Source organism: Aquarana catesbeiana, linkage group LG07 (assembly GCF_042186555.1).
Source record: "Aquarana catesbeiana isolate 2022-GZ linkage group LG07, ASM4218655v1, whole genome shotgun sequence".
Taxonomy (NCBI): Eukaryota; Metazoa; Chordata; class Amphibia; order Anura; family Ranidae; genus Aquarana; species Aquarana catesbeiana.
The window spans coordinates 218,264,342-218,280,622 of record NC_133330.1 but is presented as its reverse complement, the minus strand read 5'-3'; positions in this window follow the sequence as shown (position 1 = coordinate 218,280,622).

The window sequence follows — 16,281 nt, the reverse complement described above, 5'->3', positions numbered from 1 at the left end:
CGGCCACAGAAGCTCCGCCCCCAGCGTCATGTACGGATGGCGATAGGCAGACATAGGAACCGCCAACCCGGAAGACCGGGTGAGCGTGTCAGCCATCAATCGCCCATCCGGGATGTTCCACACAGCTCCAAGAATGTGAGGTCATCACATAGTGGGCATGGAAAACATGATGCCGACGTGTAGGTGGCCCCACCCGCCCGTGAGGACAGATGAGGACAGCAGGAGGTCAAGTAAACCTCCCTTGTGCACGTTGCAGCCCCCCATACCGGAAGTGCAACGCCACCATCAGACAAGAACCAGCGAGAGGGAACCAAGCCGGCCCAGGAGTAAGCCCCGATATTGACCGGATGTAATGGTGGAAATGAACCCGTGGCAGGAGCAGACCAAGTTTTTGGGCTTAATGGGTGTCTTCCACCCGAACATTTACCCACATACATTTTGGGTTTAATTTCCATCATATATCAATAAGTGCTTGCACTTCTCCGCAGCCCTGCCCTTAATTATCTGTCATGACGATCTTTACATCACCTACCATATTCCATACTAGATACCTATTTTATCTCATATATATATACATTTTTTTATTTTCAACACAACCCTCCCTGGTCATTTCTCAGGGTTAGAGAATATTTTTTGATGCTTAGTCTGGTTTCAGTATGTCTGCTGAGACTCATGCATCTTTTTATATATATATTTTTTCTAGACATGGCTATGGATACACTCTGACCACCAACCACATGCCTCCTGCAGTCCGTGCTATGCGTCCTGAGTTCTCCTGCTGCGACTTCTGGTTGCCACGTCCCCTCAGCCCCCTGACCGGCATTGTTTAATGCCGCCATTTGTGACACCCAGCGTTTTGGTGACCTGCTCCAGCCCAGTGGTAAGTATGAGGTCGTTGTTTTATTGACCTCCCTTGCCAACTCACCCTTACCCCGATTTATTTAGTCACTTATATATTTTCATTATTTCCAACATTTTTGTTATAGACACATGAATCATGCATCGGCCCCTGATGAGCGAGAAAAAACTCGCGAAACGCGTAGGGTACCATCGATGCTACGTGTACGCCCATATTGTTGGGTACCTGAAGCTGGTCACACACTGCTTCGTTTTATGCATATGTATTATGTATTATGTACTTTACCAATTTATATCATGTATGTGCACTTATGTACAGTGTTTTTTATGGATGTATATATCAAGTGCTATGAATTGTAGTTGTTTTTTACGTATGCTTAGAACTAGGCCACTATGCCGGGTAACGCACATTTATTGCTGTTCCCATGTGTTCTACACAGCATTCTGTGATCAATAAAACATTTTATTGCACCTATTGTGGAAGTGTCCCAATCTCTCCCACCTCATTTAAAGTCCCAGGGCTGCTTTCCTTTTTCTTGTTGCATTTAGGGATGGAGGTGTTAGAGTGGTTTCTCCAGACCATTATCCCCTTTTCTCGATATTCGAGTGGAAGACACCCATTAAGCCCAAAAACTTGGTCTGCTCCTGCCACGGGTTCATTTCCACCATTACATCCGGTCAATATCGGGGCTTACTCCTGGGCCGGCTTGGTTCCCTCTCGCTGGTTCTTGTCTGATGGTGGCGTTGCACTTCAGGTATGGGGGGCTGCGACGTGCACAAGGGAGGTTTACTTGACCTCCTGCTGTCCTCATCTGTCCTCATGGGCGGGTGGGGCCACCTACACGTCGGCATCATGTTTTCCACGCCCACTATGTGATGACCTCACATCCTTGGAGCTGTGTGGAACATCCCGGATGGGCGATTGATGGCTGACACGCTCACCCGGTCTTCCGGTATGGCGGTTCCTATGTCTGACTATCGCCATGCGTACATGACGCTGGGGGCGGAGCTTCTGTGGCCGCTGTAGGTATATCTTGACGCTCGGCGCAGCTGCAGCTTGCATTTGTGTTCTGTTGGTCTGCGGTTATGATCAGAGGTCTGTGCAGTGCATTTACATGCCTGGGACTCATCACTCTCACTCAGGTAATATCCTTCATTCAGTGGTCCCTCTCACTCAATACTTGTTGTGTATGTGTTACTGTCTCACTACACACTATATTACTCACCTAGTATTGTTTGTTTACACATTTACCCACATACATTTTGGGTTTAATTTCCATCATATATCAATAAGTGCTTGCACTTCTCCGCAGCCCTGCCCTTAATTATCTGTCATGACGATCTTTACATCACCTACCATATTCCATACTAGATACCTATTTTATCTCATATATATACATTTTTTATTTTCAACACAACCCTCCCTGGTCATTTCTCAGGGTTAGAGAATATTTTTTGATGCTTAGTCTGGTTTCAGTATGTCTGCTGAGACTCATGCATCTTTTTATATATATATTTTTTCTAGACATGGCTATGGATACACTCTGACCACCAACCACATGCCTCCTGCAGTCCGTGCTATGCGTCCTGAGTTCTCCTGCTGCGACTTCTGGTTGCCACGTCCCCTCAGCCCCCGGACCGGCATTGTTTAATGCCGCCATTTGTGACACCCAGCGTTTTGGTGACCTGCTCCAGCCCAGTGGTAAGTATGAGGTCGTTGTTTCATTGACCTCCCTTGCCAACTCACCCTTACCCTGATTTATTTAGTCACTTATATATTTTCATTATTTCCAACATTTTTGTTATAGACACATGAATCATACATCGGCCCCTGATGAGCAAGAAAAGACTCGCGAAACGCGTAGGGTACCATCGATGCTACGTGTACGCCCATATTGTTGGGTACCTGAAGCTGGTCACACACTGCTTCATTTTATGCATATGTATTATGTACTTTACCAATTTATATCATGTATGTGCACTTATGTACAGTGTTTTTTATGGATGTATATATCAAGTGCTATGAATTGTAGTTGTTTTTTACGTATGCTTAGAACTAGGCCACTATGCCGGGTAACGCACATTTATTGCTGTTCCCATGTGTTCTACACAGCATTCTGTGATCAATAAAACATTTTATTGCACCTATTGTGGAAGTGTCCCAATCTCTCCCACCTCATTTAAAGTCCCAGGGCTGCTTTCCTTTTTCTTGTTGCATTTAGGGATGGAGGTGTTAGAGTGGTTTCTCCAGACCATTATCCCCTTTTCTACTTATATATCAAGACATCACTTGTATATCAAGTCAAAATTTATGAACAAATTTTGCTTGTCTTGCAAAACGCTCTCAAATCAAGTTACTCTCAAACCAAGGTTTTACTGTAATTGAATCATTAGTTGAAAGGGGCGTGTTCAAAATAATAGAAGTGTGAAAAAAACATTTGTCAAACAGGTGGCCTTTATTAACCACCTAAGGACCAAGCCTCTTTTTGACACTTGTTGTTTACAAGTTAAAATCATTTTTTTTTTGCTAGAAAATTACTTAGAACCCCCAAACATTATATATTTTTTCAGACACCCTAGAGAATAAAATGGTGGTCGTTGCAATACTTTGTCACACCGTATTTGTGCAGCGGTCTTACAAGCCCATTTTTTTTGGAAAAAAGTACACTTTTTTTACTTAAAAAAATCATAGTAAAGTTAGCCCAATTTTTTTTACATTGTGAAAGATAATGTTACGCCAAGTAAATTGATACCCAACAAAATTGCTTCAAAATTGGGCCCGCTCGTGCAATGGTGACAAACTTTGACCCTTAAAAATCTCCATAAGCAACATTTAAAAATGTCTACAGGTTACCAGTTTTGAGTTACAGAGGAGATCTAGTGCTGATTGCTCTTGCTCTAATGATCGCGGCCATACCTCACGTGTGGTTTGAACACCTTTTTCATATGCGGGCGCGACTTACGTATGCGTTCGTTTTTGCTCGCAAGCTCGGCGGGACGGGGTATTTTAAATTTTTATTTATTTTTTTCTTATTAATTTTACTTTTTATTTTTACACTGTTCTTAAAAAAAAAAGGTCACTTTTATTCCTATTACAAGAAATATTCCTTGTAATAGAAAAAAGCATGACAAGACCTCTTAACTTGAACTCTACACTTAAAGTGGATGGAAACCCAATGTCATCCTTTCTAAACTACTGCCATAGGGGTTATCTATAAGGATATAGATGCCTCCTGCATGTATCTTTACCTGTCAAATGTCTCCCCTCTGTCTGTTATGAGACTTGAAAAACTGCAGATTGTGGTTGGGTCTGTTGTCTGGAGCTCAGTGGGTGGAGTTGTGATGTCAGTAGACTCCCCGCCCACCTCTACGCTCCCCTTGTCAATATGCATATTCTCCTGTGTATTTCTTACACTGAACTTCTGCTATGATTTCTAACATCAAGTGAAAAGACAGGAAAGTAACCACATGACTTCAGCATGCCAAATCATGCTGAGGTGTGGAACAGCCAATCCTTGCAGAGCTGCTGAAGAAAGGAGTGGGGGTGGGAATTAAAAAATAATGCATGTCTTAGGCTAGTGCACAAGATATGTAAATCACCTGTCACTCACAGCAAGGGGGAGGATTTGACAAAGTGTTTCTCTGTTTGTCAAGATTTATCTCACTGAACAATAAAAGAGGATTGCTCAGAGCTAGATTAACTCTTTGGGGCAAGACTGGGCTCAAATGATAGGAAATCCTATGTAGCGCTTACCCCCAAAGGAGCGGCTGAATATTTGTTATATCCGTAATTCACGTTTACTACTCAACCCTCGCAGCCCATAGATTTAAAAGTCACAGTCCTTAGTGCTTTTTCTTAATGCTTTATTCATCAACATAAACTGGGATGGGAGAAGGACTTTCTTTGAGATGCTCTTCTGTTACATTGTCATTTTTTCCATGAATCATACAAGCGAATCTGAGTACAATTGCGGACAATCAAGAAATCATTTCTCAATGATTTCTTCAATCAGGGACGATGGAAGTAGATTTGATAGAGCATGAGTTGATAAAGAGTCACTCTGAATAACTTCTTCATCGGATAACTTTAAAAGAACGATCCATATCTCTACATGTGTGCTTGCGGCTTCACCGCTACCTTTTTACCACTACTTCCCACCGACATGGTACTTCCAGATTAAGCTAAAGGAGAGCAAATCTGAATAACTCCTCCCGCTTAACTGATTTGAATCCCGGGGCAATGCTGAACTCAAAGTCATAGGCCATCACTGCCCATCTCACTGACTTGTGCACCAACAACCCTCAGTCTCTGGCAGTACCTTTCCCTTGGGCTTTCACTCATGTGATCGATAGTCCATGTGCCACTCATAAACGATCAATCGCCCAGTTTCCTTCCGCTTTGTTGCTACTTCATCCGCAATGTTTCTCAGTTTCCTTTATCTCTTTGTAGCCCATTCCCCTCCCTGCAGGGGCGGCCTACGACATCCACGACTACATGCGGCAAGATGTCGTCTGTTCCTCCATGAGGACCGGATCTCCACCCTTCTCGCTAGGGTGAAGCTCCATTGGCTCCCCGGAGGGGAAAACCTCCAACTTCCCCTCCGGGAACCAGGTTGGCTCTCTCGTTCCTCAGAGCTAGACTGGACTCGAACTCCCGGGCACCATGTGACCCCCCTTTTTATATGAGAGTCCCGGGATTACCAAGCAAATTAATGACTGGCTGAGACCAACACATAAACACCTGTCACTCAAATATAGAAATCAAACAATACAGGCCTGCTGCAAATAGCATCAGCCTGTCTAAATTTACCTGATATAGAAAGCTAACAAGAAAGGTCACCTACCTAAAAGTAGGTGCACGCTTCATACACCCCCCACTTGAATCACAACTGTCCCCAGTTGTAAGGGATAAATTTCAAAGTGACTCTTTAAAATTTCAAGGAAGAAAGAGCATCTCATTACATCAAGGGGAACGGGGAAATAGGGAATAAACATTAAACAGGGTTAACATACCTGTCACAGTATACAATATTAACATTCAAAAGGAAATATTTACATGGCCTAACTGTAGATCCCTACATTTAACACTCAATACAAGTGGAACCAAAGCACTGCTCCCGTGGGAGGAATACTCTGATTGCCACAGGCCTTCTTCTGTGGAATGGACAGCCGTCACATCTCCAATATACCTAAAGAAAAACCACACAATAATTTCTAACTACTACACAGACATTACCACGCAGAGGGGGTTATAATCCTCTACCGGGTAATTTAAACAATATACATTTCTTTATGGCATGTATGTTCCCATTGAGATAATCGCTCCCTCAAAAGGAGTCCAACAGTACTCCTGCATCTCAATAGACATGCTCGCAGATAAATCCGTTTGCCCGTTGGCAAAATAAACTTTTTGTTTGCCTCTCAAACAAGAGTCCTTGAAGAAGTACTTGTGCTACAAAGGGATTCAAGCAGAGATAGCACACCCTACTGTCCTTAACTTTGTCCTTGTTAGGCACCATGAATGCGAGTCTCCTGCTTAACAGTTCAATTGGGGTAAACCCACCCTAACCCATCTGCCATCCTGCAGTCAATCTGGCTAAAAGACATATACTTGTGAATAAAATCCTTCTACAAATAATATCTCGGGTCAGGCAACCTCTTGTGACTATCTCCCGGGCCTCTCACCGAAATAGAGTAACTGCAGGTATTTTGTCCAGCTTTTACCACCAACACTCTGTCTTTGTGGATCGCTCTTCCAAGCTTCCACTCTCGATGAATGTCTTTGAACCGAACCCAAACCTCACTGTCAGGTGTCCTTTTTGGCTTGGGAACATGAAGGTAGTCCCACACAAGTTCATCCTCCCATGATTCCCGGGAACTTTCCACAATGTCCATAACTTGTTCCGGGACATGTGGAAAATCGAAACCCCATTCTTGCGCCACCTTTCGCTGCCCCTCTCTTTGAAATCTAGAGAGTTTAGGCAAGTCTTTAGCCTTTCCTCGGCCAGGCAGGACACACGCGTCAGTAGCTCTACTGACCCATTTCTGAAATGTAGCTGGCCTGCTGGGAACAATGGTACTTGTCACATTAAATGGAGGTGTTGAAACTTTAACTGAACCAGACACTCCTGTGGAAGCCTCCACTGAAGTCAAACTCTCAATAAAACATTCCTCCTCACTTGAATCAAACTCTTCAGGGAATAAGCAGACCCCAAGACTGTCACTAGTACAGAAAATATGGAATAAGGTCAGACAACTCCAGGGGGTGCAAGGTTTTACAGATTTCAGTCCAATATGGGGCAATCGCTCATATACTGAGCTGGGAAAATTACAAGGGCCTAGATGGTGTAACCATGGGATGAAGTTGCTTTCCCACATATTTAGGGACGTAAACTGCTTTCCTTCATAGAACTACAGGCCAAATTCAACTTGCCGGATAACATGCTTTACTCATACCTCCAGTTGAGGCATGCTGTTGCTGCGCAGGGGGATGCTGGTGAGTGGACATTGTCGCCCACTCCTGTGTTCAATGTGCTGCAGTCCAGTAGTGTAACCAAAGGGATTATATCCCAATGCTATCAGATGCTACTAGCAAGACACTTGCGGGCCTATCCATGTAATGCGGTGTCTGCATGGGAGGGGGACCTTGGTCAAATCACAGGAGAACAATGGGAGGAGGCCCTACAGTCCATATCCACATGTTCCCTTAATGTTGCACAAAAGGTTTCCCAATTGTTCATAGCATTGAGAGTGCACTATACCCCGAAAAAGTTGCATAGGATGGGCAAGGCGGCAGATCCTTTATGTTGCCGTTGTTGACAGCACTACGGGGACCTTATTCACCTCCTATGGCGCTGCCCGAAGCTCCATCAGTACTGGAATGAGGTGGTAGGTACGCTCAATGGGGTATTTCAGACAAAGGTTCCTTCAGATCCTTTATGTTGTATACTGGGGGTCCTGGAGGAGGTGATCCCTGAGGAGTCGACCAGGGTCGCATTCTCCAGAGCACTATTCCAGGCCAGGAAACTCATCCTAATGGGTTGGAAATCTACTCTGCCACCTACTAGCAACTCCTGGGTAGAGCACATGGGACAAACCCTCATTAAGGAAAAATACATATACTAACACAGGGGATGCCCGGGTAGGTTTGAACGTATTTGGTCAAAATGGCTAGACACACCAGGCTTAAGCCCAAGAGAGCTTGTAATGTCCAGACTCCTGCAGTCTCTATAAATAGGAAGAGGGGATGCAAGACAGATTGTATATTATAAACGATGCAGGTTGTGGTGGTGGAACCAAGGAGAGGTGAAATATAGATGTTTGGTGAAATGCAAAAATGTATACATGCTCATGAACCAAACAGAAAAAACAATGTACCTGTAATTGTAACTTGAGCATTGATTATTGCTGGAAACTATGTGAATGTTCAATAAAACCTTTTCTGATTTAAAAAAAAAAAAAAAACTCTTCAGGGGATGACCATTCAAATAGATCGCTCATTGATCCATATTTCTGCAAGATCTTTGGTGATCCCCAATCTACAACTCGATCTTCGCTTAACCTGTCCGGCTCACCCGAGGTATCCCCCTCCTGTGGTTTAGGCTCCTTCCGGACAGGTAAATCAAAGGGCTCACTGTTAACTGGCTCCTCAAGGGTTCCCTCCGAAGACTGGGCAACAACTTCAACAGTCCCCGAATCCCCAACCAAGTCACAAGCTTTGTCAGTAGAGCCTACCTGATCTCCTGATGGCTCTGATTCAGCCGAATCAGATGGGAGCTCCTCTACTGCTGCTGCAGGTGACACACGACCCTCTCCGGCCTTCCGAATCACCCATTCCTGCAGCAGACAAAGTCCTGTTTTTTCTTTAACAAAATAGTACTTGACCTCCTGTTGGACGGGTCCCGCAATGTCCGCACTGAGCCCAGGCGATGACTCCAACTGTAGGCCTCCGACATCCAGGACATAGCATACAGAGTTTCTCTACTCCGTCAATTACTCCCAACGCCAATCCTCTGGTTAGCTCCAACTGAACACTGGTGTCAACCAGAACCGGGTCCTGCACGTCAGACAGCAGCTGCACAGCAAACATATCCTCAACACTTTCCGCCATCTTGCTCTGGCGCGTGGCACGCTGAAACATTGAAACTTTTTCCTCTGGGGCGTGGCTTCACCCCCCACTTGTTGGTTCAGCGCGCAAAAAACTGTAGCTGTATATTTTCAAAGTCCTTCCCAGTGACCCCTGGTAGCAGGTACTGTTATACTGCAGGCTATCTTGGCAACAATCACTGAAATGCAGGTTTTCATTGCTATGGGAGATGGTCAGCGGCAAACGTGAAACAGATATCCCGGACGACGCCCCCACGTGTAGCACTTACCCCCAAAGGAGCGGCTGAATATTTGTTATATCCGTAATTCACGTTTACTACTCAACCCTCGCAGCCCATAGATTTAAAAGTCACAGTCCTTAGTGCTTTTTCTTAATGCTTTATTCATCAACATAAACTGGGATGGGAGAAGGACTTTCTTTGAGATGCTCTTCTGTTACATTGTCATTTTTTCCATGAATCATACAAGAGAATCTGAGTACAATTGCGGACAATCAAGAAATCATTTCTCAATGATTTCTTCAATCAGGGACGATGGAAGTAGATTTGATAGAGAATGAGTTGATAAAGAGTCACTCTGAATAACTTCTTCATCGGGATAACTTTAAAAGAACGATCCATATCTCTACATGTGTGCTTGCAGCTTCACCCTTTACCACTACTTCCCACCGACATGGTACTTCCAGATTAACCTAAAGGAGAGCAAATCTGAATAACTCCTCCCGCTTGACTGATTGGAATCCCGGGGCAGTGCTGAACTCAAAGTCATAGGCCATCACTGCCCATCTCACTGACTTGTGCACCAACAACCCTCAGTCTCTGGCAGTACCTTTCCCTTGGGCTTTCACTCACGTGATCGATAGTCCATGTGCCACTCATAAACAATCAATCGCCCAGTTTCCTTCCGCTTTGTTGCTACTTCATCCAAAATGTTTCTCAGTTTCCTTTATCTCTTTGTAGCCCGTTCCCCTCCCCGCAGGGGCGGCCTACGACATAAACGACTACATGCGGCAAGATGTCGTCTGTTCCTCCATGAGGACCGGATCTCCACCCTTCTCGCTAGAGTGAAGCTCCGTTGGCTCCCCGGAGGGGAAAACCTCCAACTTTCCCAGGCTGGCTCTCTCGCTCCTCAGAGCTGGACTGGACTCGAACTCCCAGGCACCATGTGACCCCCCTTTTTATATGAGAGTAAATTAATGATTGGCTGAGACCAACACATAAACACCTGTCACTCAAATATAGAAATCAAACAATACAGGCCTGCTGCAAATAGCATCAGCCTGTCTAAATTTACCTGATATAGAAAGCTAACAAGAAAGGTCACCTACCTAAAAGTAGGTGCCCGCTACATTATACTCTACATTATGACATAAAAAAAAAAAAATTTCGGGTTTACATCCACTTTAAATGCAATAAAAAATAAATAAATAAATAAATGTCTTAAAAAAAAATATTTATATATTTTTCCACTTTAAGACCATTGGGCGAAAGTGACGTTTGACGTCGCTTCCATCATCCATTGTTATGGAGCCGAGTGGGGACCAAGCGGCGGAGACAACCGGAGCGCGGCAGGAGGGGGGGCCCTCTCCTGCCACCCAATAAAAGTGATCTTGCGGCGAATCTGCTGCAGAGACTACTTTTATCCTAAAGTGGACTGCCTGCCATTTCTGAAAATATCGGGGTTATGGCAGCTAGCTGCTGCCATAACAACGGTATTTAGTGTCAAAATACCAACTGACAGCTACGGCGTTGCGGCAAGTGGTTAATGGACAATAGCAGCAAATGTTGTACATGCTGGGTATAGTGCATTTCTCTCTGAAAATCTGAGTTAAAATGGTTGTTCAAGACATTGTTCACAAGAACACCATACTTTGATTAAAAAGTTGATTGGAGAGGGGAAAACATTTAAAGACGTGCAGAAACTGATAGGCTGCTCAGCTAAAATGATCTCAAATGCTTTAAAATTTTAACCACAATCAGAAAGATGTGGAAGAAAATGTAAAACTACCATTCGAATGGATTGAAGAATAGCCAAAATGAAGACTCTGCCAATGATCATCTGCAGGGTGATCAAAGTAGGTCTAAAAGTATATATGAGTACTGTAACAATTAGAAGATGCGTATGTGAAGCCAAGCTATCGGCAAGAAGTCCCTGCAAAGTCCCATTGAAAGACGTTACAATTTGCGAAAGAACAGGTTGACTGGCCTAAAGAGAAATGACGAAACATTTTTGTGGACTGATGAAAGCAAGATTGTTCTTTTTGGGTCTAGGGGTCGCAGACAGTTTGTCAAATGACCCCCAAACACTGAATTCAAGCCACAGTACACTGTGAAGGCAGTGAAGCATGGTGGCGCAAGCATCATGATTTGGGAATGTTTCTCATACTATGGTGTTGGGCCTATTTATCTCATACCAGGGATCGTGGATCAATTTGAATACATCAAAATACTTGAAGAGGTCATGTTGCCATATGCCGAAGTGGAAATGCCCTTGAAATGGGTGTTTCAATAAGACAATGACCCCAAACACACCAGTAAGTGAGCAGCATCTTGGTTCCAGACCAACAAGATTAACGTTATGGACTGGCCAGCCCAATCCCCAGACCCTAATCCAATAGAAAACTTGTGGGGTGACATCAAAAATGCTGTTTCTGAGGTAAGACCAAGAAATGCAGAGGAATTGTGGACTGTAGAGCAATTGTCCTGGGCAGGAATACATGTTCACAGGTGCCAGAAGATGGTCCACTCCAAGCAACACAGATGTGAAGCAGTTCTCAGTAACAGTGGTTATACAACTAAATATTAGTTCAGTGATTTACAGGAAAGCTAAATTGTCTAGCATTTTTCAGTTTAAACAGTAAATGTTTGAGTTTGTAAAGAAAAATGCAGACACTGCTATTTTTTGGAAAAGCCTAATATTCCTTTGTCTTCACTTTCTGTAAAGTAATAGCAAATTTAAAAAAATGTTCTTCATGTTTTGATTTGGAATAGACTGTGCAGTATTCCCAATTCATCTGTGTGTGTGTATGGAAATAAAAGCTATCATAAGGATTTTGAGCTTTACACACTTTTTAACCAGTTCCGGACCAGACTTGGCTGGGCAAATCGACGTTACCTAACGGCAGCCACGCTGATCGGATTCACTTCAGAACTGATCAGTCTCCAGGCCCAGGCCAATGATTTCTGGCCTGAACCTGCTGATCGATCCTCGTGGAAGAAGGAGGATAGAAGACATCCAAACGTGAGTTGCACCAACACTACACTGACACAGTACACATAGGCACATATATCACCCCATGATCGCCGCCCCCCCCCAGTTAAACCCTTCACCCCTTGTTACTGTGTTATCCAGTGCAGTGTTCATATTTTTTTTATCACTGTACTGGTGTCATTAGTGACAATAATCAGTGTTAGGGTACTTAGTGATAAGCCCAGATAGGTCTAGGGACCCCCCCAACCCCTCCAATAAAGGTTTAACCCCTCGATCACCCCCTGTCATCAGTGATCACCCTATTAGTGTCACGGGTGACGCTGGTTAGCTAGTTATTTTTTTATAGCATCAGGGCACCTGCCGTATATGACCTAATAAAAGATTTAACCCCCTGATAACCCGGTGGGTGATATCAGTTAGGTTTTAGCGTCAGATGGGGTCTGCATCGCCAAAGGCAGCGTCAGATTAGTGACAGTAGCGCTAACACCCACGCACGCACCATACACCTCCTTTAGTAGTATAGTATCTGAACGGATCAATATCTGATCGGATCAGATTTATAGTAGTGTCTCCAATAGTTTAGGGTTCCCAAAAATGCAGTGTTAGTGGGATTTCTTTTTTCCTGTGAGTCTCACTGGTTGTACCAGTAAAGTTAGAGGCCAAAATATCCAGTCAGATTCAGGCTCAGAATACGAACCCGTAGACAGCAGCGGCACCCTGACGATGGAGTAGTGGTCCCTGCCAAGGTCAGGCATACCCGACCCCGTTCTTCTGCTGTCGTTGAGGTGCAAGAGCCACAGGGCTCTCGTATGGAGCAAAGAGCCAGTACTAGTGCCACTCATCCTTCTGGTAAACTGGCAAGAACCAGCAGCCTAGTACATCCTGGTCATACATCCAGCACTGCAGTAACACTTGGTGATGTGGCGAGTCCCATAAGTGCAGCTCAAGCTGGTGAGGTGGTTAGCACGAGTAGTGTCCCGTAGCCACCAAGAAGAAGACAAACACAGGACCATTGAGCCCATAGTGCCCTTCCTGCTGCATTTGCCAATCCGAATTGGGAGCCCACCACTTCTGCAACACCCGTATATCCCCCATTCACTGGCCAACCCGGAATTCATGTGGAAACAGTTGATTTTACATCACTTGATTTTTATTCTCTGTTTTTCACGGAAGATCTCTATAGATCTGTTGTGGACCAAAGCAATTTGTATGCTGGTCAATTCATCACCGCGAATTTAAGACCTTCCTGGGCCTATCCATCCTCATGGGCGTAGTTAAAAAAAGTGAGTTGCGGTCATATTGGTCCACTGACCCAATTCACTATACGCCCGTGTTCTCTGTCTACATGACCAGGACACGATACGAGCAGATCTTGCGGTTCATGCACTTCAATGATAATGAACTCTGTTGTCCTCAGGTGGACCCCGGATACAATCGGCTCCACAAAATTTGGCCCCTCGTAAACCACTTCATCAGAAGTTTGCAGCCTTGTTTACTCCCGATCAAGTTGTCTGTGTTGATGAGTCCCTGATTACGTTTTCTGGCCGCTTGTCTATCAAACAGTATCTTCCCAGGAAGCGTGCCAGATACGATGTCAAGATGTATAAGCTCTGTGACAGGGCAACAGGCTATACATATAGTTTTATGGTTTACGAGGAAAAAGATAGTCACGTGGAGCCAGAGAACTGCCCGGACTACAAACGAGTGCTGGTAAGATTGTGTGGGACTTGGTGTAACCCTTATCCAGAAAGGGGTACCACTTGTACGTGGACAATTATAACACAAGCGTGCCACTTTTTAGTCACCTTTTTGATTGTGGAATTGGCGCATGTGGCACCGTGAGATCTAATCGCCGGGTCTTCCCCCAACGGCTTGTGGAATCCCGACTTAGACGGAGGAGAGAGCCTGCTTGAAATGTAATAATTTGTTAGCAGTGAAGTGGAGAGATACACGGAATGTTTTTGTTTTCTTTATGTTTTCTGTCCTCCCTTCGTGCAGATATGACTGTCCAAATTTCTACGGCGACTGGTGTTGTGGAGAAACCCCTTTGTGTTCACAAATACAACCTTAATATGGGAGGGGTGGACCTCTACGACCAGCTGTTGGCGCTGTACCTAATTGCCCGTAAGGCCAGACGCTGGTACAGAAAAGTGTCTGTATACTTATTCCAATTGCCTCCGCTGAATGCTTTTGTGCTATACAAAGCTTCAGGATGAACTGGATCCTTCCTTAAATTCCAGGAAGAGATCATCCCAGCCCCTCTGTTTCCAGATGGTGCTGTGGCCCACATTCCCAAAACAAATGCAGTGAGCTGGCTGCATGAGAGGCATTTTACGTATGTCCTCCCTGATACCCCCACCCAAAGAGACCCCCAAAGAAGATGTCGTGTCTGCAAAAAACGCGGATATAGGCATGACACCCGCTTTTATTGTCCCTCCTGTCCTCACCAACCTGGTCTCTGCATTGGTGACTGTTTCAAATGCTACCACACACTAGTGGAGTATTAGCGTAGGGTACAGCATTGCACAGTCCTAGGGCACACGTACACAGTATCTCGAAAGATGAGATGGCCATCACATTTTGAGAGACCCTATTCTAGAACGTTTACAGTTACAGTTTACAGTTTATAAAAAAAACATAAAAAAACAAAAAAGCCAAAAAGAGTTCTTTTATTTTTCTTCTCTCTCTCTATTGTTATCTCTCTTACGCTCTCTCTCTCGTTACTGTATTTTAGAACTGTAATGTTTTATTTTTACTGTGTTTTATTGTAACAACTAGAAAGGGAAAGTGCACAACAAGCAGCCATGTCCGTAAATATTGAGGGGAAAAAATAGGGTAGTACTAAGTATTACCAAGCGGGCGGACTTTATAGGCTAGGAAACAATGGAGAAGAAACAAATTATAAACAATCAAATTTATTAAGGTTAACAATATACAAAAAAAAAAAATTTCTGATAAAAAATGTAGCATAAATACATCTATATTTTTTTGTGCAGTGAGCCCTTGTATGTCTACGCGTTTCGCCGCTAGGCTTCTTCAGGACACGGCCAAGGTTCACAGATGGAACAGATAAGAGAATATGATGCTCTATCTGAAACTAGATACAATTCTATTAACCACTTAAGGACCAGCCTCATTTTGGATTTTAGGTGTTTACTTGTTTAAAACAGGTTTTTTTGCTAGAAAATTACTTAGAACCCCCAAACATTATATAGTTTTTTTTCTAACACCCTAGAGAATAAAATGGCAGTCAATGCAATACTTTTTTTTGCACCGTATTTGCGCAGCGGTCTTATAAGCGCACTTTTTTTGGAAAAAATTCACTTTTTTGAATAAAAAATTAAGACAACAGTAAAGTTAGCCCAATTTTTTTTATAATGTGAAATATAATGTTACGCCAAGCAAATTGATACCCAACATGTCACGCTTCAAAATTGCGCCCGCTCGTGGAATGGCGTCAAACTTTTACCCTCAAAAATCTCCATAGGCGACGTTTAAAAAATTGTACAGGTTGCATGTTTTGCGTTACAGAGGAGGTCTAGGGCTAAAATTATTACTCTCACTCTACCGGTCACGGCGATACCTCACATGTGTGGTTTGACCACTGTTTTCATATGAGAGCGCTACTCACGTATACGTTCGCTTCTGCGCACAAGCTCGTCGGGACAGGGTTTTTTTTAATTTTTTTTTTTTTATTTGTATTATTTATTTTACATGATTTTATTTATTTTTACACAGTTAAAAAAAAAATTGTGTCACTTTTATTCCTATTACAAGGAATGTAAACATCCCTTGTAATAGAAAAAAGCCTGACAGGACCTCTTAAATATGAGATCTGGGGTCAAAAAGACCTCAGATCTCATATTTACACTAAAATGCAATTGAAAAAAAATGACATTGAAAAAAATGTGCCTTTAAGACGCCCAGCAGTGTCATGGAGACGAGTGGGCGCCATCTTAGCCTCACTCGTCTCCAGGCACAGAAGGGAGACAGACACGATCGCCTCTGAGAGGGGCCCCTCTCCCACCACCGATAAAAGTGATCTCGTGGCGAATCCGCCGCAGAGACCACTTTTATCTGAAAGCCGACCGCCGCACGAAAACGGGG